Source organism: Leuciscus leuciscus, assembly GCF_965113295.1.
Source record: "Leuciscus leuciscus genome assembly, chromosome: 12".
NCBI classification, from domain to species: Eukaryota; Metazoa; Chordata; class Actinopteri; order Cypriniformes; family Leuciscidae; genus Leuciscus; species Leuciscus leuciscus.
Genome location: NC_138736.1, coordinates 1,417,523 through 1,443,449, shown reverse-complemented (window position 1 = coordinate 1,443,449; position 25,927 = coordinate 1,417,523). Strand labels below are relative to the sequence as shown.

The following is a 25,927-nucleotide window of genomic DNA, read 5'->3' as shown; positions in this document are numbered from 1 at the left end:
TGTTGTATACTTACAGTTTTGCACAATATATGTTCTCAAAACTACATACACCCTTTAAAAAAAATATACATTTAGCAGTTGTTTAGCATGGGTCTGTGTAATCTGTTCTGAAATGGTTTTATTATAATATACTGTAAATCATTATCGCAAGAGGCTGCAATGTATATCACAATATAGATTTTAGGCCATATCGCCCATCCCTAATTGATAGCCTATAGTAGTTGATAATAACATAGGCCTACCTAATGTTGCCTACGGACGGTAACAGTACAGTAGTAACCTTTTACAGTCTATGAGTAGAACAGCTTTCTCAAGCAGTTTATGATGCATTTTGGAAACAGGAGATGAGCCCCTGGTCTAATGCGCCACCTGGCTTGAGAAACCCGTTCTCAAAGACTTACTTTTATAGTCATTATTTGGGTAGCACACATATTCTGAATGCCTTCGGCAGAATTCAAATGAGCCATTTTAATCTAGATTAATCTAGATTAATTTCAAAATTAATCTAGATTAATCTAGATTAAAAAAATTAATCTATGCCCACCTCTAATATATATATATATATGCATGTATGTGTATATATATGTATATGTGTATAATTATTTTATTTTCTCACATTCGTTTGTTTTTTTGAAATTTTCATTACAAAAGGGGGGTTAAAGTTCAAAGGTGGTGGGAAAGAGACGTTGGAAGTCTTGTGTCGCTGTAAAGCGCTGAGCCGTGTTGCTCGGACAATGTTCGTATTTTGGGGGAATATTTTTGGTGAGGCCACAAATAATTTTTTTTTTTTTTTTTTTTTTTTCTTTTTTTTCTTTCCTTTTTTTTCTTTTCTTTTTTCTTTTTTCTTTTTTCTTTTCATTCTGTCTCCTTTTCCTCTCTCTCCCGTTGCAGAAGGCCATACAGTTCAATTTACAACCTTATGCATCGTTCTAGATGGCTGTTGATACGTCAAGGATGAGTAAAGGTGTGCGCCTGATTTCATGGAATACCAAAGGAATGAATAAGGCCATTAAGATTGGTAAGGTAATGACCCAGCTGCAACATTTGAAAGGGGATATTATATTTCTACAGGAAACACATCTTAAAACATCAGATATCCAACGAATCAAAAAGCCTTGGATGAGTCATGTGTTTCACTCGAAATTCTCGGCCAAAGCTAGAGGGGCTGCTATTATTATTACCAAGAAAATATTGTTTGAGCCAAAACATATTATTGAGGATGTCAATGGCCGTTATGTCATAGTATCGGGCTTATTACAGAATCTTTCAGTAGTCCTAGTCTCTATCTATGCTCCCAACTGGGACGATGAACAATTCTTCATCAACCTCTTTGCTAAAATTCCAAATAGTGACAATCATCATATACTGATAGGAGGCGATTTTAACTTAGTGCAAGACACAATTCTCGACAGATCGTCTTCAAAGCAAATTAATCTATCTAATTCTGCTAAAGTAGTTTTTAATTGCTCATCTCATCTAGGAATTTCGGACCCCTGGAGGTGTAAAAACCCCCAGAGTAAAATTTTCTCTTTTTTCTCCCCGCCACACCAAACCTTTTCCCGGATTGACTTTTTCCTGATTGATAACAAATTGTTGCATCTGGTTACCGCTAGTGATTATCACCCCATAGTTGTTTCGGACCATGCCCCCACCTCGCTTGATATTAATCTTCCTCTTAGTGTTATCTCCCCATCACTTTGGACATTTAGTTCTCACTTATTAGCACATCATGAGTTTGAGAACTTTGTAGCCATTCAAATTAGTAATTACATTGAATTCAATGATACCCCTGAGGTCAACAGTGGATTCCTATGGGAAGCCCTTAAAGCCTTTGTTCGAGGTCAGATTATTTCCTTCACTTCGTACATGCGTAAGGCTGGAAGGACTAAAAGGCAGGATATACTAGACAAACTCCGCAAACTTGATGAAATTTACGCTGTCTCTCCCTCACCTGCCCTTTACAAAAAACGACTTCTGCTACAATCAGAATATGATTGCTTGATGACTCATATTGTAGAGAGACAACTGAAGCAATCCAAGCAACGCTTTTTTGAACATGGCGATAAGGCGGGTCGACTTCTAGCCCAACAGGCCCGTGCGGCCAGTGCCTCTAGATTAATTCCAAAAATGATGTCCCCTAGTGGTAATCTTACTGCAGACCCAGCTGAAATCAACAGAGTTTTTTTAGACTTTTACACTAACCTCTATACTACGGAGCAGTCTTCAGCTTCAATAATGTTCCCCAATCCCTTAGATTCTTTAATATTCCCTAGAATTGATGAAGATTTGGCTAAGGAATTGGGCAGCCACATTTCCCCCCAAGAAGTCAAAGAAGCGATTAACTCAATGCAAAATAATAAATCCCCAGGCCCTGATGGGTTTACAGTTGAATTCTATAAGGCATATTCTACTTTATTAGTCCCAATTTTAGTGAGGATGTACAATAATTCATTTCAAGAAGGCCAACTCCCATCGACACTGTATATGGCTTCTATATCCTTGCTTTTGAAGAAAGACAGGGATCCCACTTCCTGCGGTAACTACAGACCGATTTCTCTGTTAAATGTAGACTGCAAAGTATTAGCCAAAATTCTGTCTATCCGCCTCCAAAATATAATGCCATCCATTATTTCATTAGATCAAACAGGCTTTACATTGGATAGGCATTCCTTCTTCAATACCCGGAGGTTACTTGATATTATTTTCTCACCCTCATCTAATACCCCTGAAGTCATAGTTTCATTGGACGCAGAGAAAGCTTTCGATAGGGTCGAGTGGGAATACTTGTTTTTTGTGTTAGGAAAATTTGGGTTTGACCCCAAACTCATTTCTTGGATACGGCTTTTGTATGCTTTCCCGTCTGCATCGGTATATACCAACGGTGTTCGATCGCCACCATTTTTACTTCAACGGGGGACACGTCAAGGCTGCCCGCTCTCGCCTTTGTTATTTAATATAGCTATTGAGCCCCTGGCCATTTGGCTCCGAAGTCACGATGCATTTAAAGGCATCAAACGTCATGGCTTGGTCCATAAACTTTCACTTTATGCAGACGATTTGTTATTATACGTCTCCGACCCCATAGCTTCTTTCCCCTCTATACTATCTGTTCTAGAACAGTTTGGCTGCCTATCAGGGTACAAGTTAAACTTTCAAAAAAGTGAGTTATTTTTTGTTAACCAATTGGCTAAATCTCTTCCTCATTCTTTATTTCCCTTTAAGTTAGCCTTGGATGGGTTCAAGTATCTGGGGATATTTATCACCGGTTCGCTTAAAGACTTGTTTTTTAAGAACTTTACACCACTTCTGGAAAAATGCAAGTCAGATATTGCTAGGTGGAGTTCCCTTTCCCTTTCTGAAATAGGTCGTGCAAACCTTATTAAAATGGTTGTTCTGCCAAAGTTTTTGTATCTTTTCCAGCATCTTCCAGTCTGCATTAACAAATCCTTTTTCGCTCATTTAGATCAGCATTTGAATGGATTCCTTTGGAATAACAAACCAGCTCGCATCAGGAAGTCAGTTCTTCAGCTTCCCAAATCTGAAGGGGGTTTAGCACTGCCAAATTTTCGATATTACTATTGGGCATGTAATATTCATAAATTTCTTTATTGGGTTGGCCTTAAAAGTTGTGCCTCTAGTCCGCCCTGGGTGCATGTAGAGATATCTTCCTCTCGCTATTTACTTTCTAATATCTGCTCCCAGCTTCCACTTGGAGTACACAAAATCTCGAGCAATCCAATAGTTGTTAATACTATTAAGATTTGGCATCAATTCAGGAAACAATTTGGTCTTCATAGAGCGTCGATTCATATGCCAATTTCAAATAATCACTTATTTTCCCCGTCCCTTTCAGATAGCTTCTTTGATATTTGGGCAGCTAAGGGTCTCTCTACTCTAAACGACCTGTATGAAAACGAAGTTTTCTCCTCTTTCTCTTCCTTATCAGCAAAATTTAACCTTCCTAATAGTCATCTTTTTCGTTTTTTTCAAGTGAGGCATTTTATTCAAAAGCTATTTCCCCATTTTCCCAATCGCCCACCCGAATCAGAAATTGATTCAATTCTTACCTTCGACTCTGGTCAAAAACGACTGATTTCAGCTATTTATGGTAAAATTATCTCCCTAACTCCTTCTCCGATTGACTCCCTTAAGCTAACCTGGGAGCATGATTTGGGCATTGACATTTCCGATGACCAGTGGAAAAACATTCTCAGTTTAGCTCACTCTTCGTCTATTTGTGCTAGACATGCCCTAATGCAATGTAAAGTGATCCACAGAGCTCATTTCACTAATGCCAGACTGGCTAAATTGTTTCCTAACAGAAGTGATGCCTGTAACAGATGCAAACAATCTCCAGCCGATCATCTTCACATGTTCTGGTCATGCCCGGTGCTATCAGATTATTGGTCCGACATTTTCACAACTCTCTCACAGGCCCTCAATTACACTATTGTCCCTAATTCCTTGACTGTTCTGTTCGGCCTCTCCCCAATCACATATATACCAGCTACAGCGCACTGCGTCATTGCCTTTACTACTTTGCTGGCCAGGCGTGCCATCCTCCTTAAATGGAAGCATGCTTCTCCTCCATCACATGACGACTGGATAAGAGATGTATTGCAATACATCCACCTTGAAAAAATTAGATATTCTCTTAAAGGCTCACTGAGATCATTTCATAAAACTTGGAGCCCTGTTCTGACTACTATTGAAGGCCTTATCGGGATTTTAAAACCTCCTGATTAGTTTTCTGTGGGGACGGGGGAGATTTTCTTCTTTTGTTTACTGTTTAATTATTATCATCTCTTTTTTTTTTTTTTTTTTTTTTTTTTTTTTTTCTCTTCACATACTTTCTCGTCACATACCTTCTCGTGTATGTATTTACTGGTTTATTTATTAGTTTTTATTATCTATTTGTGAGTGCTACAGGTGGCCTTAGGGGCGGGGTGGGAGGGTGGACGAGTGAGGGTCTATATTTCTATATGGAACTGTTCTGTTGATTTTTTCTTTTTCTTTCAGACGCCTTGTTTCATTTTACATCTGTTGTAATACCCTTTATATGTCTGCAGAAAACGTAATAAAAAGAAATATATAAAAAAGATTTAAATATAAATATAAACCACCCAGACTAGACACCCAAACAGAATTGCAAATGTTCCATGTAGTGTCAGTCAACTAATACTAATACAATAATTACGCAATTGGTAAGAAATCCGGTGTAAGGGTGGAATTCCTGCAGTGGTTCAAGCTGCAAGAACTGCCGAATGACTAAAGAAACGTTATTGGCAAGATGGTAGAAAACTGCACATTTCTTGTTTATACCACCCACTGCCACTTATACCAACGACGGAAATAAGTGCAGTTACAATAGCTTAATATTTGTGGGAGAGCGTTGCTATAGAGAGTGACAATATTGTATTGCAATATGTAGCACTTCAAAGTCAATACCAAATCAAAACTAGTTAGCACATTAGTTGTAAATGAAAATATTTAATGACAAAATAAAATAGTTACAAAATAGATGTATGAGATGATGATAACTTATACCATTAATCTTACCCAGCATGTAAAATGTGACCTGAGAGAGAGAGAGAGAGAGAGAGAGAGAGAGAGATAGAGAGAGAGAGAGAGAGAGAGAGAGAGAGAAAAGAGGAGGCAAAAGGAGAGATCCCCAAGATAAGAAGAGAGCCCCCAAGAAAGGGACCCAGAGAAGAAGAGAGCCAGAGCATCAAAGAGACAGAGCAACAGTTTCAATCTTGTTTTATCCTTTCCTTGACCATGTGACTAAAACCCAAATGTGAGACATTCAAACTGACCAATCAGATAATTACACTTCCACCACTGTACTAAAGGTGTGACAATTCATCGACCCCCAAAGTACAAACATTTGGCCTGCAGGCCTAGATCACTATCAGCCCCTCTGTGCCTTAGGAACTCCAAATGGTCATTGTGGTAGGAAGAGGGGGGTAGAACAACAGTCAAGCAAATATCTTTGTTCATTTAAAATATCTTGGATTATTTTCAATTCTACAACAGATATGTGATTTCTGTTCTGTATTCCTTAAAAAAAAAACAAGAGAAAAAAGTTGTTTTTATTTTTTATTTTTGTATAAAAAAAATGATGCTTCTTCACCCAGAAGGCAGATATCAGGAGTGTAATGCAGAGCTCACCATAGTATAAGCACTATTATTTACCTCGTGCAAACATCATCATCATGGTTTTGACATTACTTACTCAAAACTGATGCTAATTCAGTGCTTTGATAAAGCTGTTATTAATCCGAGCATTGGGATTTAACCCCGTAAATGAGGCAGGAGCTGCTGAGTCTGATCTCCTCTGTCCAGATGAACGAGCCGTGAACGAAACACAGTCTGGACTGAAGATGGTCAGGTGTTTAACAGGAAGCGTGGTCATTTCCTCATGGTGAGCATGGCATTGACGTCCCACAGGAGGTTCCTCATCTGGTTACAAAAGTATAATTCCTGGAGCTCATGGATTTAATCCACAGCTGGTTCACCCATGGTTATATGCACGTTTAAAACCAAAACAAATGAAATGTGTGATGTACTGCAGTGCACTAGTGTGTTCAGAGATGGTAATGAATAGAGGCTTTCGCACAGGGTAGTTCTAGGAACTCAGTTATAGGAATGGTTCCCTTAGGAACGTTTTCCTGGGTCCATTCGCACCGCCAGTAGGAACTCTGGAGTGAACCTGCTGATTTAGTCATAAATCGAGATTTTGAAAGATTCACAACATTAAATCATTACGAGAGTCGAAATAATAAGATCAAGTCGAATTTATGACATACTTAGTCAAAATTCTGACATATTAAGTGATAATTACGACCTCGAAAATTGAAATTGTGACCTAATTTTATCATGACTTGAGTAATATAGGTTAGGTTATAGGTAAACTAGTGTTACAGTCTAAGGGGCCGTTTACACCTGGCCACTTCATGCGTTTTCTCAGATCGGATAGCTTTCCGATCGTGAAAAGACCAGGTGTAAATGCCCTCCGAAACGCATTCGAGACGGATTTGAATCCGATCGCTCAAACCACTTCAGGAGGTGGTCTGGGCCGCATTCCAGATGAAACTGGACAAGTGTAAATGCATCTGGTTGTTGAAACCACATATGTAAATTGTGCTCCTCCCAAAAATTGCTAAAAAAATAAACGTGTGAGGGCGTGTTATAGGCTATATGTAATGTTATAGCCAGATATGACGACGCTACTGGAACACGCATCGCCGCAGATGAGAAGATTTAATCATCATTAAAAGTAGAGAAACGAAATGATCTTACCAGGGCTGTTGCCGCTCTCTCTTATTGCGGTCTTTGATTTTGAAATTTTAGCTGATGATCAATAAAATGCAGCTCATATCTGTTGCTTTCGGTGACGTGCACTCCGTTAAATCTGCATATAGCGCGGGAATTGAAGATCGGATTTAAATCCGTTTCGCAAAAACACATTTATGTGACCAGGTGTAAATGGAACCGTTTTGATAAATCAGATAGCTATCCGATCTGAGAAAACGCATGAAGTGGCCAGGTGTAAACAGCCCCTAAGAGGCAGGACATCCATACAACTTTGTTGACCATAACATGCAACACACACAACATTAAAACATGTAAAAACAAGTAGTAAAAGAAAAAGGAGGAACAGAGAACAGTCCATGACCAGAGTGCTTGTGCGTTTTGTGCAAATCATTTTACCATTTGTTTAACAGAGTGATTGCCACTGGTACAAAACTGTTTTTAAATCTTGTGGTTCTGTAACCAGGAACTTTTAGCCTCCGTCCAGAGGGGAGATACTGGAATTCCCTATTCAGAGGATGTAGGCTATCTTTTTAGCCATAGCTAGCCGCTGTAGTTGTTTAGCATACAGGGATGTGGGGTGCAGCTGAATGATCAGCTGTGATGATTTTACCTGCTCTCTTCCTCACTCTGGAAGAGTACAGGTCCTGGAGGGTTGGCAGGGGGGCACCAATAATCCTCTCTGCAGTCCGGACTGTCCGTTGTAGTCTCCTGATGTCCGATTTGGTAGCTGAACCAAACCAGACAGGGATGGAAGTGCTTAAAACAGACTCAATGACGGCTGAGTAGAACTGGATCAGCAGCTCCTGTGGCAGATTGAACTTCTTCAGCTGGCGAAGGAAGTACAGTCTCTGCTGGGCCTTTTTCACAATGGAGTCAATGTGATTTGCCCACTTCAGGTCCTGAGAGATGGTAGAGCCCAGGAACCTGAATGACTCCACTGCTTCCACAGTGCTGTTCATGATGGTGAGAGGGGGGAGTGCTGGGGATTTTCTCCTGAAGTCCACAATCATCTCCACTGTTTTGAGCGTGTTCAGCTCAAGGTTGTTATAGCTGCACCAGACAGCCAGCTGTTCAACCCCCAGTCTGTAAGCAGACTCGTCACCATTTTGGATGAGACCGATGACAGTGGTGTCGTCTGCAAATTTCAGGAGCTTGACAGAGGGGTCTTTAGAAGTGCAGTCATTAGTGTACTGGGAGAAGAGCAGTGGGGAGAGAACGCACCCTTGGGGGGCGCCAGTGCTGATGGTGAGGGTCCTGGATGTGAGTTTTGCATTTTAAAAACCATTTCAAACCTTAATGTGCACTGAAACTTATCTTTTATCTTAAGGATAAAATTTGCATATAGGTAAAATGAAAACAATGAAAAAAGTGCAATAATAGTATTGCTCAGAAAAAAAACATAGTTTGGTATTTTGTTTGTAGGATCAGTGGACTGTGGCGTAACATCTTCTCATTCCAATTAATCTGGCAATGAAATCAGAAAACATTTATTAAGGCAACATACACATAGTATAAATAGTACAAATGTCTACATAGCATGTCTCTCTACTTTTATTGCTCACCTGAAAACACCTCAACCTCACACAGAGTGAGATATTCATTGCGCCCAGGTATAATAATGTTGACATATCGGCCCTTAATAGGCTTAAACTCAAATGTTTTTGTCTCTCCAAGTGGGATGGACACAACAGTCACAGCCCTGTGAAGAAACACAGAGAAATAGAGAGGGGCGGATCAAAACGGCATGAAGCATGTTAAATATACTTCAGTCAAAGACAAGTTTGAATTAAAAGGATTTATTCAAAGTAATGTTATCTAATTAAAAAAATTTCAAACCATTTGTGAAAGTATTAAGAGAGAGACAATACTTACAGCTCATTATTGTTGCCATTATTTTCCAGGCTGTTGCCGACACGGATCTGAGCTCCATTTATCCTCGTTGCAGGAGCATCTGCAAGGTTAGTGATGCTAACCCGCGGGCATCATACTAGAGGCACGCAGCTCGCAAGTGGTTTTCTCTAGAATACACTGTTCTCCTGTTATTGCAGCGTTGTATTTTAGTCAAGGTAAGGCCATCTTCGATTCTCTTTTTATTTTCTCATTTTAACTTCACATAATTCTGTATTTCAGTTAGACGCATTGGCACTTTAGAGAAATAGCCGCGAATGAAACAAATTTAAATTTTTATAGCAATCTAATTTGCACCTAACTTAAGCCCTTGCTCCTAGCACTTTCGATTTGACACATTTTCGCGTTATTGACTTAATTGGCCAAACGAAACAGCATCTGTAAGAATTGATAGATATAAATAGAAGAGCTTCAGATCACTTCATTAGGACCAGCGGGCAGCATACTAGAGGCACGCAGCTCGCAAGTGGTTTTCTCTAGAATACACTGTTCTCCTGTTATTGCAGCGTTGTATTTTAGTCAAGGTAAGGCCATCTTCGATTCTCTTTTTATTTTCTCATTTTAACTTCACATAATTCTGTATTTCAGTTAGACGCATTGGCACTTTAGAGAAATAGCCGCGAGTGAAACAAATTTAAATTTTTATAGCAATCTAATTTGCACCTAACTTAAGCCCTTGCTCCTAGCACTTTCGATTTGACACATTTTCGCGTTATTGACTTAATTGGCCGAACGAAACAGCATCTGTAAGAATTGATAGATATAAATAGAAGAGCTTCAGATCACTTCATTAGGACCAGCGGGCAGCATACTAGAGGCACGCAGCTCGTGTAAATAACCCTCAGTTATTTGATTTAGTTTTGGGTATTAATATATTATTCTGATATTATCGTAATACTATATTTCTTAATATTAGTTTAATATTCTTAATATTGTGTTTATTATATTTTGGAAGTTTACTTTGCACTCTTAGTTATTTAACCTATAGAGACCTTTATTTTGAAAGGCGGCTTGCCGGAAAGGCTAACAGATCGCTTGCGCACAGAGAGCGCGCACACATTCTGCTGACAGACGGAGACACGGAACCATGCGGTCACGGATTCACGGATCTGAATTCTAGTTTTAGGGTCACCTTTAAGTGAATTTAGGCATCTAGTCGCTGTTTTATTTTATTTTATTTTATTTTATTTTATTTTATTTTATTTTATTTTTGTGTCTGTTGTTTAGCACCTGGTTGGAAAGGAGTACAAGGTATACATCATGTATATTTATGCATTTGTATAATGTTACATAACATATCCTGTCTTTAAGAATGTTTTTATATGTTTTGTTTGATTTATGAGTAATTTAAGTTGCAGAGGTGGAAGTAACGAATTACAACTACTCATGTTACTGTAATTAAGTCGTTTTTTTGGGTACTTGTACTTTTTTGAGTATATTTTTAAATCTGTAATTTTACTTGTACTCAAGTACATATTAAACTAAGTAATCTACTTCGCTACTTGTAAAATCACATTTCGTTACTGAGTACAATTTGAATTGGCCAATAAAAATATTAGATCGTAAACGGACCAATAACCCCCCTGATATCCCCCGCCGCAGTCGCAGGTTTTGAAGAGCTGATCATAAGTGAAGGAGGCGAGGAGCTCAGAGTGATTGATGGCTGGACTGAAAGTTTGGAGAAACAACAATCTACATCGTAGTATTGTCAAAATATCTATATTTTTATACATATCAATACTAAAATATCTGTCAATACTCATTTTGGCCTATAGCCTACACCGACACTATAACGTTACCAGCTGTGCATTCTCTTATCTCATCTCAACGACAGCGAGTTTGACACACCCGCCTCCTCTCAGCACGGGATTGCAGGTAGGCCTATTACGCATAATTGTATTAATACCTGCAAGTTTCTATGGCATATTTTAATGGCAAATGTCACGAGTGCAATATTATAGCGCGAGGGCACATTCATGTAATCGCAGAAAACTGGACGCGAGCTCTCAGATACGAATGAACTGGACTCGAATATTGAGTGTGCGCTCTCGGACTGTGTCATATCATATCATGTGCAATCGCAAATCTCTCCAAGTGGTTCTCACTGCAGACTCAAATGACGTCCAGCTCCAATCTCTCCATGCTCTTTAATTAAACGTTGTCAAAAGTTATGAAAAATTTTCATTTTTGCAAATTAAATTCAGTTTGAAATCAAGCTTCCTTGTGCTGTGTGTGAGCTATTGCAACAGTTAACGTTACCCTATTGTAAAGACAAATACACTGAGTGAGTAAATATTTAAGTTAGATTATTGTAATGGTTATTGATCAATATTTAAATATGTAAACAAAAGCCTAAATTAAAATCTCACTGTATAAAGTGGACGTGTCTCTTCAGAAGACTTGAATTAAACTTTTCCATTCAAATAGATTACTGTTACAATGAGTGTTGTGCTTTTCGATGCTTGAAAATAATGATTGCCTTGACAAAATGGATGGACAAAAATGTAGATATTAAAATATTTAGTATGTGGTAGTTCCCTTTCAGGGGAACTCCCGTTGCGTCGAAAACTGACGCTATGGGAACGCTTTGCGTGATGACGTCCGGTTTCATACAGAGTGTATGCACCACAAACATCCCACTATTCTTCCATTCACAAATTTAAAGAATATGGTTATGGGGAGATGCCGAAGGTGGAGGAGACGCTTGCGAGCTATCTCTCTCCAGCAACGGCATCTTCCCTGAAAGCTCCTTCACTTCCCTCTAAGCCAGTAAAATTCACATCATCTCTGGTTCATAAATCGTATGCAGCCGCTGGTCAAGCTGCAGCGTGTCTGCATACGATGTCTATTATGCAAGCCTATCAGGCAGAATTATTGGGGGATTTAGAGGAGGGCGGGGGAATTGGTCCTGACACAGTGGCTGAACTACGCAGAGCCACAGATCTGTCTCTCAGGGCCACCAAGGAGACCGCTAAATCAATCGGGCGGTCTATGGCAGCCCTGGTGGCCACTGAGAGGCATCTGTGGCTCAATTTGAGTGATATAAAAGAGAAAGAAAAGCACGTTCTCTTAGATGCTCCAGTTTCCACTGTTGGTTTATTTGGTGATGCAGTAAACAGTGCGGTAGCTAAATCTCAGGAAGCTGCTAAACAGGCAGCTGCATTACAAAAACTTCTCCCCCGCCGTTCTTTCATTGAGGCTGCTGAGCGGGAGCAGCCTCACTCCTCTAAAAAGAGCGCTGAACATCGTGCCACTCAAAAACAGAGTGTGTCCTCTCGTGCTCCCCCACAAAAATCTCGGGGACACGGAGGGCGCTCTCAAACCCAGCAGTCTTCGAGGGGTAAAACGGATCTGCGGACCGTTATTACCGCCAAGAAGGCTGCTGGGAAAAAGTCCTGATGTCTGAGGGCTCAGGACAAATGAGGGTAGTCCCCCCGAAGCAGAGCGGTTAACACCTCTTTTCACGGTGCCCGTCTCTCTTCGGTGCCCTCAGGGGACCGTTCTGCCAACCCTGCCACCTCTGGTGTTACAGGGCGCAGCGGTCTCCGGCGAGCACATATCTCAAGGTCCACCCGGAAACGTAGTGGCCTCGGGATGCCCGCCCCCTCTGAGGAGGGTGCTAGAGCAGTCTGTTTGGTCGTTCCCTGCCGGTGCGCCGTTACAGGGCGACGAACCGACTACTCAACAGCAGGAGAAAAATACGGTGCCGTCTCTTCGGTGCCCTCAGGGGACCGTTCTGCCAACCCTGCCGCCTCCGGTGTTACAGGGCGCAGCGGTCTCCGGCGAGCACATATCTCAAGGTCCACCCGGAAACGTAGTGGCCTCGGGATGCCCGCCCCCTCTGAGGAGGGTGCTGGAGCAGTCTGTTTGGTCGTTCCCTGCCGGTGCGCCGTTACAGGGCGACGAACCGACTACTCAACAGCAACAAAATCCAGAAACCAGTCTCGAGAGACTGGTACCTCTAGTAGAATCTTTGACAGCGTGGAAGCTACTGTCAAATGTTTCTCGTTGGGTCCTGCAGACCGTGGAAAAAGGGTATTAGATACAATTCTATTAACGCCCACCGCGGTTTATGGGGGTCCTGCCCACAGTGGTGGGCCCCGAGCAGGTTCTGGTTATGGAACAGGAAGTAAACACTCTGTTAGAGAAAGGGGCCATAGAATATGTACCCCCCTCCAACAGGGAAACCGGGTTTTACAGCCGGTACTTCATAGTTCCAAAAAAGGACGGGGGATTGCGTCCCATTTTAGATCTTCGAGTTCTGTACGAGTCAGCCATGCAGCTCAAGTTCAAAATGTTAACCTTGAGACAAATCGTGCCACAGATCAGGTCCGAGGACTGGTTTGTCACGATAGACCTCAAGGACGCATATTTCCATCCGTCCGTGTCATTGGAAGTTCCTGAGGTTTGCTTTCGGGGGCAAAGCATACCAATATCGAGTTCTTCCATTCGGCCTGGCTTTATCACCCCGCACTTTCACCAAATGCGTGGATGCAGCTCTGGCGCCTCTGCGCCTCCGGGGTATTCGCATCACGAACTACATCGACGATTGGTTGATTTTAGCTCAGTCGCATTAGATGGCGGTTCAACATCGAGATGTTGTTCTCGCCCATATGAAAGAGTTGGGGTTACGGCTGAACGCCAAGAAGAGTGTGCTTTCTCCATTTTAGAGGACCACTTTTTTAGGCGTGGTTTGGGATTCAGTGTCGATGCAGGCGCGCCTGTCATCGCCACGCTTCGATTCCATCCTGGCAGCTGTGAGAAGTGTAAAGCTAGGCCAGCTACTCACTGTCAAACAGTTCCAGAGACTGTTGGGTCTCATGGCAGCAGCTTCCAACGGGATACCTTTTGGACTGCTGCACATGAGGCCCCTGCAGTGGTGGCTCAGGACCAGAGGGTTTTTCCCCGAGGGGCAACCCATTTCGCACAATCAAGGTCACGCGGTGATGCCTACGTGCCTTGGTTATGTGGAAGAAACCTTGGTTCCTGTCCCAGGGCCCAGTGCTGGGAGCTCCTTGTCGTCGCAAACTGCTAACGACGGATGCTTCCCTCACGGGTTGGGGAGCGATCCTGAGGGTCGCTCATCTCAAGGTCTGTGGGAAGACCATCATCGTTCCTGGCATTCTATAGCCTAGAGATGTTAGCTGTCTTCCGGGCTCTGAGGAGCTTTATCACAGGTCTCAGGGGACACCATGTGTAGTACATACGGACAACACGTCGGTAGTCGCCTATATCAAGGGGGTTTGCGCTGGCATGCCATATCCTCTTGTGGTCCCAGGGGAAGTTGCTGTCACTCAAGGCAGCCTACATCCCCGGGGTCCAGAATATAGGAGCAGACACTCTGTCGAGACAGGGGCCGAGGCCCGGGGAATGGTGGCTCCACCCCCGAGGTGGTGGAGCTGATATGGAAATTATAAGTGGATCTGTTTGCGTCTCGAGAGACGTCTCACTGTCCACTTTGGTTCTCCTTCACGCATCCAGCTCCTCTGGGACTGGATGCTATGGTACAGACGTGGCCGAGGCTATGTCTGTACGCCTTTCCCCCAGTTGCTCTGCTCCCGGGAGTTCTGGAAAGAGTTCGCAGGGACCGGGTCCATCTACTTCTTATAGCCCCGCGCTGGCCGGGCAGAGTATGGTTTCCCGATATTGTGTCCCTCCTCGACGGGCATCCTCTGGAGTTACCCGTCAGGAGGGACCTTCTGTCCCAGGCAGAGGGCTCGATATTTCACCCTCGGCCAGAACTGTGGAACCTGTGGGCTTGGCCTCTGAGGGGGCCCAGCTCATAGAGTCAGGTCTCTCAACCGAGGTTGTTGAGACCATTCTACAGTCCAGAGCTCCCTCCACGAGGAAACTTTATGCCCTGAAGTGGAGAGTATTCACTTCTTGGTGTAGTGACCGTCGGTTGGACCCAGTCCACTGCCCAATTGGTACAGTGCTGGAGTTCCTGCAGGAACGGTTCACTGCAGGTCTGACCCCGTCCACTTTAAAGGTCTATGTGGCGGCCATAGGTGCTTACCACAGTCCTTTGGGTGGAATGTCTGTGGGGAAAGACCCCTTGGTATCTCGTTTCCTTCGTGGCACTTGGAGGTCCTCCTCCCTTTCGAAATCGGACCAGGAGGCGAATAATTTGCTTTGCCCTGTTCGGGCGTTAGACGCGTATGTCCACAGAGCTGCCCTGTGGCGTAAAAGTGACTTTTGCTCCCCTAACAAGGGAGGTCCAGTGTCTAAGCAAAGGATGAGCAAGTGGGTGGTTGAGACTATCTCACTGGCTTATGAGGCGGCTGGACAGCCTTCTCCTTTGGCTGTCCGGTCGCTCTCTACTAGGAGTATGGCGGCCTCTAAGGCCCTTATATCAGGAGTATCGTTACAGGACGTCTGTGATGCGGCAGGCTGGTCCTCACCGCACACCTTCGTCAGGTTCTACTCTCTGGATTTAGACTCTACTCCAGGGTCTCATGTTTTGTCTTCTTAGTGCTGCTCACATGATTACACACAGGACAGACATTTGTAGCTATGGAGGCGTTGGTATAGACATTCCCATAGCGTCAGTTTTCGACGCAACGGGAGTTCCCCTGAAAGGGAACGCCTCGGTTACGACTGTAACCTCGGTTCCCTGAAGAGGGAACGAGCGTTGCGTCGCCTTGCCATATCTCCTTCATGCCTGTCAGCGCGACTTCAGACTTTACGAAGCTTTCGTTTTCTGTTTCGGGCCGGCTTTTATAGCTTCCTGGTACGTGACGTCACCCGCCTCTGACGTTCCGCCACACCATTGGACTGATTTTACATGTGCTTCAAGACGTCATCACGCAAAGCGTTCCCATAGCGTCAGTTTTCGACGCAACGCTCGTTCCCTCTTCAGGGAACCGAGGTTACAGTCGTAACCGAGGCGTTTTCCCGATGGTATTAAAAATACTGATATATTTCAAGGTATCATATTGAAGTTAGAAATTCCAGTATCATGACCACTTATTAATGTCCTTCGACAATAAGGTAAAAAAACGTGTTAAAAGTAGCTATTTTCTACATAAATCTATGATTTGGCTGAATATTTATTGGTAATACATTAACTATCGCCAGCTAAAAAGTAACTAGTAACTAGTACTCTGAGTAGTTTTTGAGAAGAGTAATTTGTACTTTTACTTAAGTACTTTTTTGACACCAGTACTTTTACTTGTAATTGAGTATTATTTCAGTAATGTAACGGTACTTGTACTTGAGTACAAATTTTCAGTACTCTTTCCACCTCTGTTAAGTTGTTTATGGTAAATGTTAGTACTAATTTCGTAATTTTGTTGCTATATCTGGACCAGCGGGCAGCATACTAGAGGCACGCAGCTCGCAAGTGGTTTTCTCTAGAATACCTTGTTCTCCTGATATTTCAGTGCTATATTTTAGTCAAGGTAAGGCCATCTTCGATTCTCTTGTTCTTTTGTAAATTTTAATTTCACATAATCCTGTATTTCAGTTAGACGCATTGGCACTTTAGAGAAATAGCCGCGAACGAAACACATGTAAATGTTTATAGCAATCTAATTTGCACGTAACTTAAGCCCAATTGCTCCTAGCACTTTAGATTTGACACATTTTGCCGTTATTGACTTAATTGCCCGAACGAAACAGCATCTGTAAGAATTGATAGATATAAATAGAAGGGCTTCAGATCACTTCAATAGGACCAGCGGGCAGCATACTAGAGGCACGCAGCTCGCAAGTGGTTTTCTCTAGAATACCTTGTTCTCCTGATATTTCAGTGCTATATTTTAGTCAAGGTAAGGCCATCTTCGATTCTCTTGTTCTTTTGTAAATTTTAATTTCACATAATCCTGTATTTCAGTTAGACGCATTGGCACTTTAGAGAAATAGCCGCGAACGAAACACATGTAAATGTTTATAGCAATCTAATTTGCACGTAATTTAAGCCCAATTGCTCCTAGCACTTTAGATTTGACACATTTTGCCGTTATTGACTTAATTGCCCGAACGAAACAGCATCTGTAAGAATTGATAGACATAAATAGAAGGGCTTCAGATCACTTCAATAGGACCAGCGGGCAGCATACTAGAGGCACGCAGCTCGCAAGTGGTTTTCTCTTGAATACCTTGTTCTCCTGATATTTCAGTGCTATATTTTAGTCAAGGTAAGGCCATCTTCGATTCTCTTGTTCTTTTGTAAATTTTTATTTCACATAATCCTGTATTTCAGTTAGACGCATTGGCACTTTAGAGAAATAGCCGCGAACGAAACACATGTAAATGTTTATAGCAATCTAATTTGCACGTAACTTAAGCCCAATTGCTCCTAGCACTTTAGATTTGACACATTTTGCCGTTATTGACTTAATTGCCCGAACGAAACAGCTGTACTCACTCAAGCGGTGAGAGCATTATCTGTATATCTGTGTAATTTGCACGCTGTCGCGGAAGCGTCAGCGGAAGCGTTCAGGCTCCTCGTGTGAAGACCGACTCGGGTAAAGACCAGCGACTCTACCTGTGCGACTCCACCGAGCAAGGACACCAGAAAGGCACTTACGTATCTCCTCTTCCCTTTTTCTTCCCTCTACTTATCTTATTGTTCACCTTAATCAACATGTGCTTTCAATACATTCCTGTTATCTCTCGGCAACGTCCTTTCATCACGCGCAATAGACAGCGCAATATTGCCAATCTGCGTCCCATCCTCACATCCTCACATACTCCTCTCTCTCTTTCCGTGGGTCTATGGAATTGTCAGTCAGCAGTCAATAAAGCTGACTTCATTCCAGCCTTTGCATCTCATTCTACTCTTAATATCTTGGGGCTGACTGAGACCTGGATTCGTCCAGAAGACTCAGCAACCCCTGCTGCTCTCTCTAGCAATTTCTCCTTCTCCCACTCCCCTCGCCAGTCTGGGAGAGGTGGGGGTACAGGGCTTCTCGTTTCTAACAATTGCAAATACTCCACGCTCTCTTCTCTATGCAACAACAACTCATTTGAATATCATGCTATTACACTTACAACTCCCATTAAAATCCATATTGTAGTCATTTATCGCCCCCCAGGTCAGCTGGGTAACTTTGTAGATGAGCTGGATGTGCTGCTGTCCACTTTCCCTGAGGACGGCACCCCACTACTAGTCTTCGGTGACTTCAACATTCATCTCGAAAAGCCACATGCAACAGACTTCACCTCTCTCCTAGCCTCTTTCGATCTCAAACGACTCATCACCACAGCTACTCACAAATCAGGCAACCAACTGGACCTGGTTTACACACGCAACTGCACCACAGAAAACATCCTGGTGACACCTCTCCACGTTTCAGATCATTTCCTCATTACTTTCAGTCTACAACTCTCTACCCCTGCACCACCACCCCCACCACCAGTCACTTTCAGACGAAACCTGCGCTCACTTTCCCCCTCCCATCTTTCCTCTGCCGTATCATCCTCTCTTCCCCCACCCTCACAATTCTCATCTCTGGATGTGAATACCGCAACGGACACCTTATGCTCCACTCTAATCTCTTCTCTAGACATTATCTGCCCTCTCTCCTCCAGGCCAGCACGCGCTACTCCCTCTAACCCCTGGTTATCTGAGGTTCTTCGGGAACACCGGACCGAACTCAGGGCAGCGGAGAGGAAATGGCACAAATCAAAAGACGCATCTGACCTGAGTATGTATCAATCTCTCCTCTGCTCCTTTTCTGTTGATGTTCATGCTGCAAAATCTTCATACTTCCACAACAAGATCAACAGCTCCTCCAACACACGATTACTCTTCAAGACATTCAACTCTCTCCTCTGTCCACCTCCACCACCACCCGCCTCCTCCTTAACTGCTGACGATTTTGCGCACTTCTTCACCAACAAAACAACAGCTATCAGCAGTCAGTTCTCAGCTCCACACACACAGGAACCCAGACCGACCCCTTCCACAGCCAATACCCCTCTGTCCTCCTTTTCTTCGCTAACCGAGGAAGAAGTATCTACACTTCTCCTCTCCAGTCACCCTACCACCTGCCCGCTTGACCCCATCCCCTCACACCTTCTACAAGCCATCTCTCCCACACTTCTACCATCACTCACACACATCATCAACTCATCCCTCCATACTGGCACCTTCCCTACAGCATTCAAGCAGGCTCGGGTTACTCCACTGCTCAAAAAACCCACGCTAAACACATCATTTGTAGAGAATTACAGACCTATCTCTCTCCTACCATTCATTGCGAAGACACTTGAAAGAGCTGTCTTCAACCAACTAACATCCTTCTTGTCTCTAAACAACCAGCTGGATGTCAACCAATCTGGCTTCAAGAAAGGACATTCAACTGAGACTGCATTACTGTCAGTCACAGAAGCCCTACGGATCGCAAAAGCTGCTTCTAAATCTTCAGTCCTCATTCTCCTGGATCTGTCTGCTGCCTTCGATACGGTGAATCATCAGATCCTTATGTCCACCCTCTCATCACTGGGCATCACAGGAACTTCACTCCACTGGTTTGAGTCCTATCTCACAGGTAGGTCCTTCAAGGTCGCATGGAGAGGTGAGGTATCCAGAGCACATCAGCTGACCACAGGTGTTCCCCAGGGTTCAGTTCTTGGTCCCCTCCTCTTCTCCATCTACACCACATCACTGGGACACATCATACAGGCACACGGTTTTTCCTACCACTGCTATGCTGATGACACGCAGCTCTTCCTCTCCTTTCAACCAGATGATCCCACAGTAGCTGCACGGGTCTCAAGCTGTCTGGCGGACATCTCCACATGGATGAAGGAACATCACCTGCAGCTCAACCTGGCAAAGACTGAGCTTCTCGTCCTCCCTGCCAATCCGTCTCTACAGCACGACTTCACCATCCAGCTAGAGTCATCATTAATCACCCCATCAAGATCGGTCAGAAATCTTGGAGTAACGTTTGATGACCAGCTGACCTTCACAGATCACATTTCAAAGACAGCTCGATCATGCAGGTTTGCACTGCACAACATCAGGAAAATCAGGCCTTTCCTAACTGAGCATGCAACACAACTTATCGTCCAGGCCCTGGTCATCTCTAGGCTTGACTACTGCAATGCTCTTCTGGCTGGACTTCCAGCATGTGCAACCAAACCCCTACAGATGATCCAGAATGCTGCAGCTCGTCTTGTCTTCAACGAGCCCAAGAGGGCCCACGTCACTCCTCTGTTCATCTCTCTGCACTGGCTACCTCTCGCTGCTCGCATCAAGTTCAAGGCACTGACGCTTGCTTACAGAACTATCACAGGCTCAGCTCCCTCCTACTTTCACTCACTCCTACGAGTCTACATCCCTACCAGACACCTACGATCGGTCAACGAGCGACGTCTCGTGGTTCCATCACAGAAAGCCACAAAATCACTTTCCAGAACTTTCTCATTCACAGTTCCATGCTGGTGGAACGCTCTCCCCACCCTCATCCGGAATGCAGAATCCCTGACAACATTCAAAAGACAGCTGAAAACCAATCTCTTCCGTGAGCACTTAACCTTATAGAAAAAAAAAAGAAAAAAATTTCCTTTCCCTTTGAAACATCACTTATCAGGCTTATGCTACTCTGAATAATACCTGAACTTCGTATTTTGAGCACTTCTTGCGTTGTTGTTGCTTTTGCCTCTTTATGATGACTCGCTGAATTTTGTCCTAATTTGTAAGTCGCTTTGGACAAAGGCGTCTGCTAAATGACTAAATGTAAATGTATATCGACTACTGTTTTGTTTCATCTATATGTACGTGAATTATTTACAAATTCCAATAATGTTAATTTATCTGTTTTAGCTCTTACGGTGTTGTGAAGGTGTTGTGAAGGTGTTCTGATGGCATTGTGAAGGCATTATGGACAATAAACCGACAACATCAGTGAGAGAGCAAATTTCTTTTATTCAACCGGGCTGCTACAGTAAGAGCTTTTCCTATTGATTCCATTTGCTGATGTAAATTATGACAGACCAAGGATCCAAGTCGTGCACTCCTGTGAAAGAAATGGAAGCATTAAAAATCCTACCTTCTCAAAGCAGAGATTCTGAAGATGAGATAGATGAACATTCTGATGGTGTAAAAACAGATGAAGTACGTCGATCTGGTCGTGCACGAATTCCAACAGAAAAGATGCTCGCATATCAAAGAGAGGAGTCACAAAAGGCAGAGAGAAGGCTCATGCACGCATATGAGCAATGGAAAGCTGAGGCTCGAAAGGCAAGAGGGCAGCTGAAAACAGACATTCCTGAGAGTCAGCTAGCAACACTTATAGACACATTGGAAAATGAAAGAGACAATGTAATGAACGCATACATGAGAGTTCGCAGTTATGTTACTCCTCCTACTGATACAAGAAGACGGATTGATGCTTGTGACGCTGTGACGAAGGATATAGTAAAGATTGCTTATGAGAGGATCTCAGGTGTTGATGGAGACCTAGACGGTGAAAGAGTAAGAGGGCGTCTTCGTGAATTACTTGATCGAGATTATGCTCGCTCCGTCTATGGTTCTACGGTCTCGCGTATCAGCTCCAAGTCAAGTACACCCATAAGTCAACCTTCACTGAATTCCATACTGATGGCTAAACGAATAGAGGCAGAAGCAGAGCTTGCAGCAAAGGAAGCAGAATATGCAACAATATTGGAGGAAAAGGAACAAAAGGAAAGAATACAACTTCTAGAAGAAAGGCAAAGAAGAGAACTTGATGCTCAAAGGAGTGAGTTTGAAAGATTACACGCGTTCAAGGAGGTAAGAGCAGCTAGAGCCAGACTAGAAGTGTATGACAAGGAAGAAATAATTTCCTCTGCTAATCAAAATCACGAGCTGCAGCAACCTGTAAGCATTCCTACACAAGAACCTGTGTATTCATCCTCAATTAAGCCAACACTCAATGAAAAAACATCATCGCCAACTCTCAATGCTGATGTGTCTTACCTTGCACAGGCTGTTCAAGACAGTATAACGCTGAACAGACTTCCTATGCCAGAGCCTACAGTCTTCAGTGGTGACCCCATTCACTTTATTGAATGGAAGGCTTCTTTTCAATCACTCATCGACAAAAGACATATCTCCTCAGCAGACAAGTTATACTACTTGAAGAAGTATGTCACTGGTTCCGCTCGGAAAACTCTAGAAGGGATGTTTTACAGAAATGATGAGGAAGCTTACAAGGACGCATGGAAAAGACTTCAGGATCGCTATGGACAGCCGTTCATTGTACAAAGAGCATTCCGAGAGAAACTTGCATGCTGGCCCAGAATACAGCCCAAGGACGCTGAAGGACTCAGAAATTTCTCAGATTTCCTGAATGCATGTAAAGATGCTATGCCTCATGTTAAGGGACTGGAAATATTGAATGATTGTGAGGAAAACAGAAAACTCGTCAGTAAACTTCCTGATTGGGCGGCTGCCCGCTGGAATCGTCAAGCTACGCAAACACTGAGTGAGACTCAAGATTTCCCACCTTTCCATGATTTCGCTAACTTCATGTCAGTTGAGGCCGAGGTAGCCTGCAACCCAGTCACTTCCTTCTATGCTCTTCACACTTCTGAAGCTAATAAGGAGAAACATAACCTCAAAGTTAGTAAGAACAAAGCTAATGTCTTCCACACAAAGATAATCACACAATATGAGAATCCGAAGCACACTAGTAAAGTCTCTAAACCATGTCTGTTCTGTCGAAACGGTGAACATCAGATTCATGATTGCTCTAAATTCTCTGCAAAGTCTCTTGAAGAGCGGCGACAATTCATAAAGGATACTAAGCTGTGCTACGGATGTTTGAAGCTCGGTCACAGTGCCAGAGACTGTCGTTCCAGACATAGCTGTGATACCTGCAAGGGAAGACATCCTACCTGCTTACACGATGACAGCTTCGAAAGAAGGGTGAAGTCCTCCCCTGCCCAAAGCCCTGAGAACACACACGAAAGGGTTGTGACGACGTCTTTAAGTGTAGAATCTGGATGCACATCTGCTAACACCTCAATGATTGTGCCAGTGTGGTTGTCCTCACAAAATGACCCAGCCTCTGAGAAACTCATCTATGCTCTGTTAGACACACAAAGCGACACGGTCTTCGTCGAATATGCAGTAAGCCAAAGTCTAAAGGTTGACTCATGCCCAGTGACACTTAGGCTCACTACCATGGTTGGAAGAGATTCGTTGATATCAAGTGAAAGAGTTTCCGGTCTTCGAGTCAGAGGTTTTAATTCTACGGTAATTCTAGAACTTCCCCCTGCATACACTAAGGAATGTATCCCTGTGGATCGCGCCCATATCCCTACCAGTGAGACTGCCAGGTGTTGGAAACATCTTGCTCCTCTGGCAGACAGAATTCCCCTGCTTCAAGACTGTGAAGTTGGTCTATTATTGGGATGTAATTGTCCCAGAGCTTTAGCACCCAGGGAAGTGATTCTTGGAGCTGACAATGAGCCATATGCTGTTCGCACGGATCTCGGATGGAGCATCGTGGGCCCTTCCTTGACACATTATGAGTCACAAAGCGGTGTTAGCATGTGTCACAGAGTATCTATTAAGGAGATCCCTTCTGTAACGCCAGCTGACGTTATCAAAGTGCTGGAGTCAGATTTCAAGGATACTAAAGAAAACTCAAGAGTGGTGTCTCAAGAGGACATTATGTTCTTGAATAAACTGGAAGAAAACATCAAAATGAACGAAGACAGCCATTTAGAAATGCCCCTTCCATTCAAGAAAAGACCCTATCTTCCAGATAATGAGCCTCTTGCTGTCATGAGACTTCAACATCTAAAGCGGAGATTAATTAAGGACCAGGAATACAGAGAGCATTATGTGAAGTTCATGGAAGACGTAATAGAGAATGGTGATGCAGAGAGAGTCATTGATGAAGGAAAGAAAGGAGAAAAATGGTACATCCCTCATCACGGGGTGTATCACTCGAAGAAGTGTCCAGCTTGAACGATCATCTACTTACAGGCCCTGACCTGATGAACAACCTGATTGGAATTCTTTTGCGGTTCAGACGGTATCCAGTGGCCTTGACGTGTGATATTGAGAGGATGTTTCACCAGTTCCATGTTGACGAAGCAGATCGAGATTACTTACGATTTCTATGGTGGAGAAATGGAGATTTCGACTCACAGCCTCAAACATTTCGCATGAGAGTACATCTATTCGGTGCCTCGTCGTCTCCTGGATGCGCTAACTACGGACTGAAACATCTTGCAAGAGAAGGTGAACATCTGTACCCCCTAGGTTCACAATTCATTATGCGAGATTTCTACATGGATGATGGAGTCTCCAGTGTTGAATGTGTAGAGAAGGCCATCCAGTCGGCGCGAGAAGCTCGCCAGGTTTGCGCACTAGGAGGTTTAAGATTGCATAAGTTTGTGTCCAACAACAAGGCAGTTTTGGAGAGCATACCACCCTCTGAGTGTGCTGTGGATGTTACAGCTGTCGATCTGTCCCTCACTGACCAGCCTTTGGAAAGAGCCTTGGGCATTTACTGGCAACTGGAACATGATAACTTCAGATTTCGTGTCAACCTAAGGGACCAGCCAGCAACCCGTCGAGGCATACTGTCTATACTGGCCTCATTGTTCGACCCCCTAGGGTTTCTTGCACCATTCTTGCTCAAAGGAAAGGCTGTTCTGCAAGAAATGTGCAGAAATGGCGTGGGCTGGGATGATCCTTTACCTGATAGTTTGCGACCAAGGTGGGAGCATTGGAAGGCCGATCTTGAAAACTTAGAGAAGATCAAGGTGCCTCGTTGTATTGTGCCTGCTGGATTTCAGAGAATCACAAAGAGAGAAATTCATCACTTCTCAGACGCCAGCACAAGAGGATATGGCCAGTGCTCATACCTTAGGCTTGAGAACGAACAAGGTGACGTCCATTGTGCTTTGCTCATGGCAAAATCTAGAGTAGCCCCACTTAAGGTCACTACAATCCCTCGGTTAGAGTTGACCGCTGCGGTTGTGTCAGTTGCAGTGAATGATTTGTTAAAGGAAGAAATGACCCTTGCAGATGCAGAGGCATATTTCTGGACTGACTCTCAGGTGGTGTTAGGCTATATAATCAACGAAGCTCGCCGCTTCCACACGTTCGTCGCAAATCGAGTTCAGAGAATTCATCACAGTACAACTCCTCAACAGTGGCGATACATTCCCTCAGATGAAAATCCAGCCGACTATGCATCACGAGGAATGAGTGTCAATGATCTTGTCACTTCCAGCTGGTTCAGAGGACCGAATGTCTTGTGGGAAAGGCAAATGGCTCCCCCTGTGGATGTTAACACACAACTTCCAATTGGAGACTCAGAGGTCAAGAAGGCTCAGTCACTAAACACGCAAACGGTACAGTATTCCTGCTTATCCAACCATCTCACAAAGTTGTCCTCATGGTCCAAAGTCATCCAAGCAGTTGCACGTCTACTTCGTAGAGTCAGGAAGGACAAGTCAAGTGACCACAGTACAGTGGCAGAACGTGAGGATGCTAAGTGCATCATCATCAAGGACTTACAGAGTCAGATGTATGCAGAAGAGATGGCCTTACTCCGTAAGGGCAAGCAACTCCCACGCAACAACAGGCTATGCAATCTAGACGCCTTTGTCGACCACGACGGATTGCTCAAGGTGGGAGGAAGGCTTTGTAATTCTTCTGTCCTTAACTCCATTAAATATCCAGTAATAATTCCAAAGGAACACCATCTTACAAAACTTCTGATCGCTGATTGTCATGAAAAAACTG

At 43.5% G+C, this 25,927-nt stretch overlaps 2 protein-coding genes across 3 annotated transcripts in view; one reads left to right on the top strand and one right to left on the bottom strand.

The window, feature by feature from the left end:
- The window catches only part of LOC309510952 (uncharacterized protein), a 229,888-nt gene that overhangs the window by 149,496 nt on the left and 54,465 nt on the right, over positions 1-25,927 (top strand). The window lies entirely within an intron of this gene.
- LOC309510950 (uncharacterized protein) overlaps positions 1-25,927 on the bottom strand; it is a 123,504-nt gene that overhangs the window by 87,328 nt on the left and 10,249 nt on the right. The gene's annotated exons all lie outside the window — the stretch shown is intronic.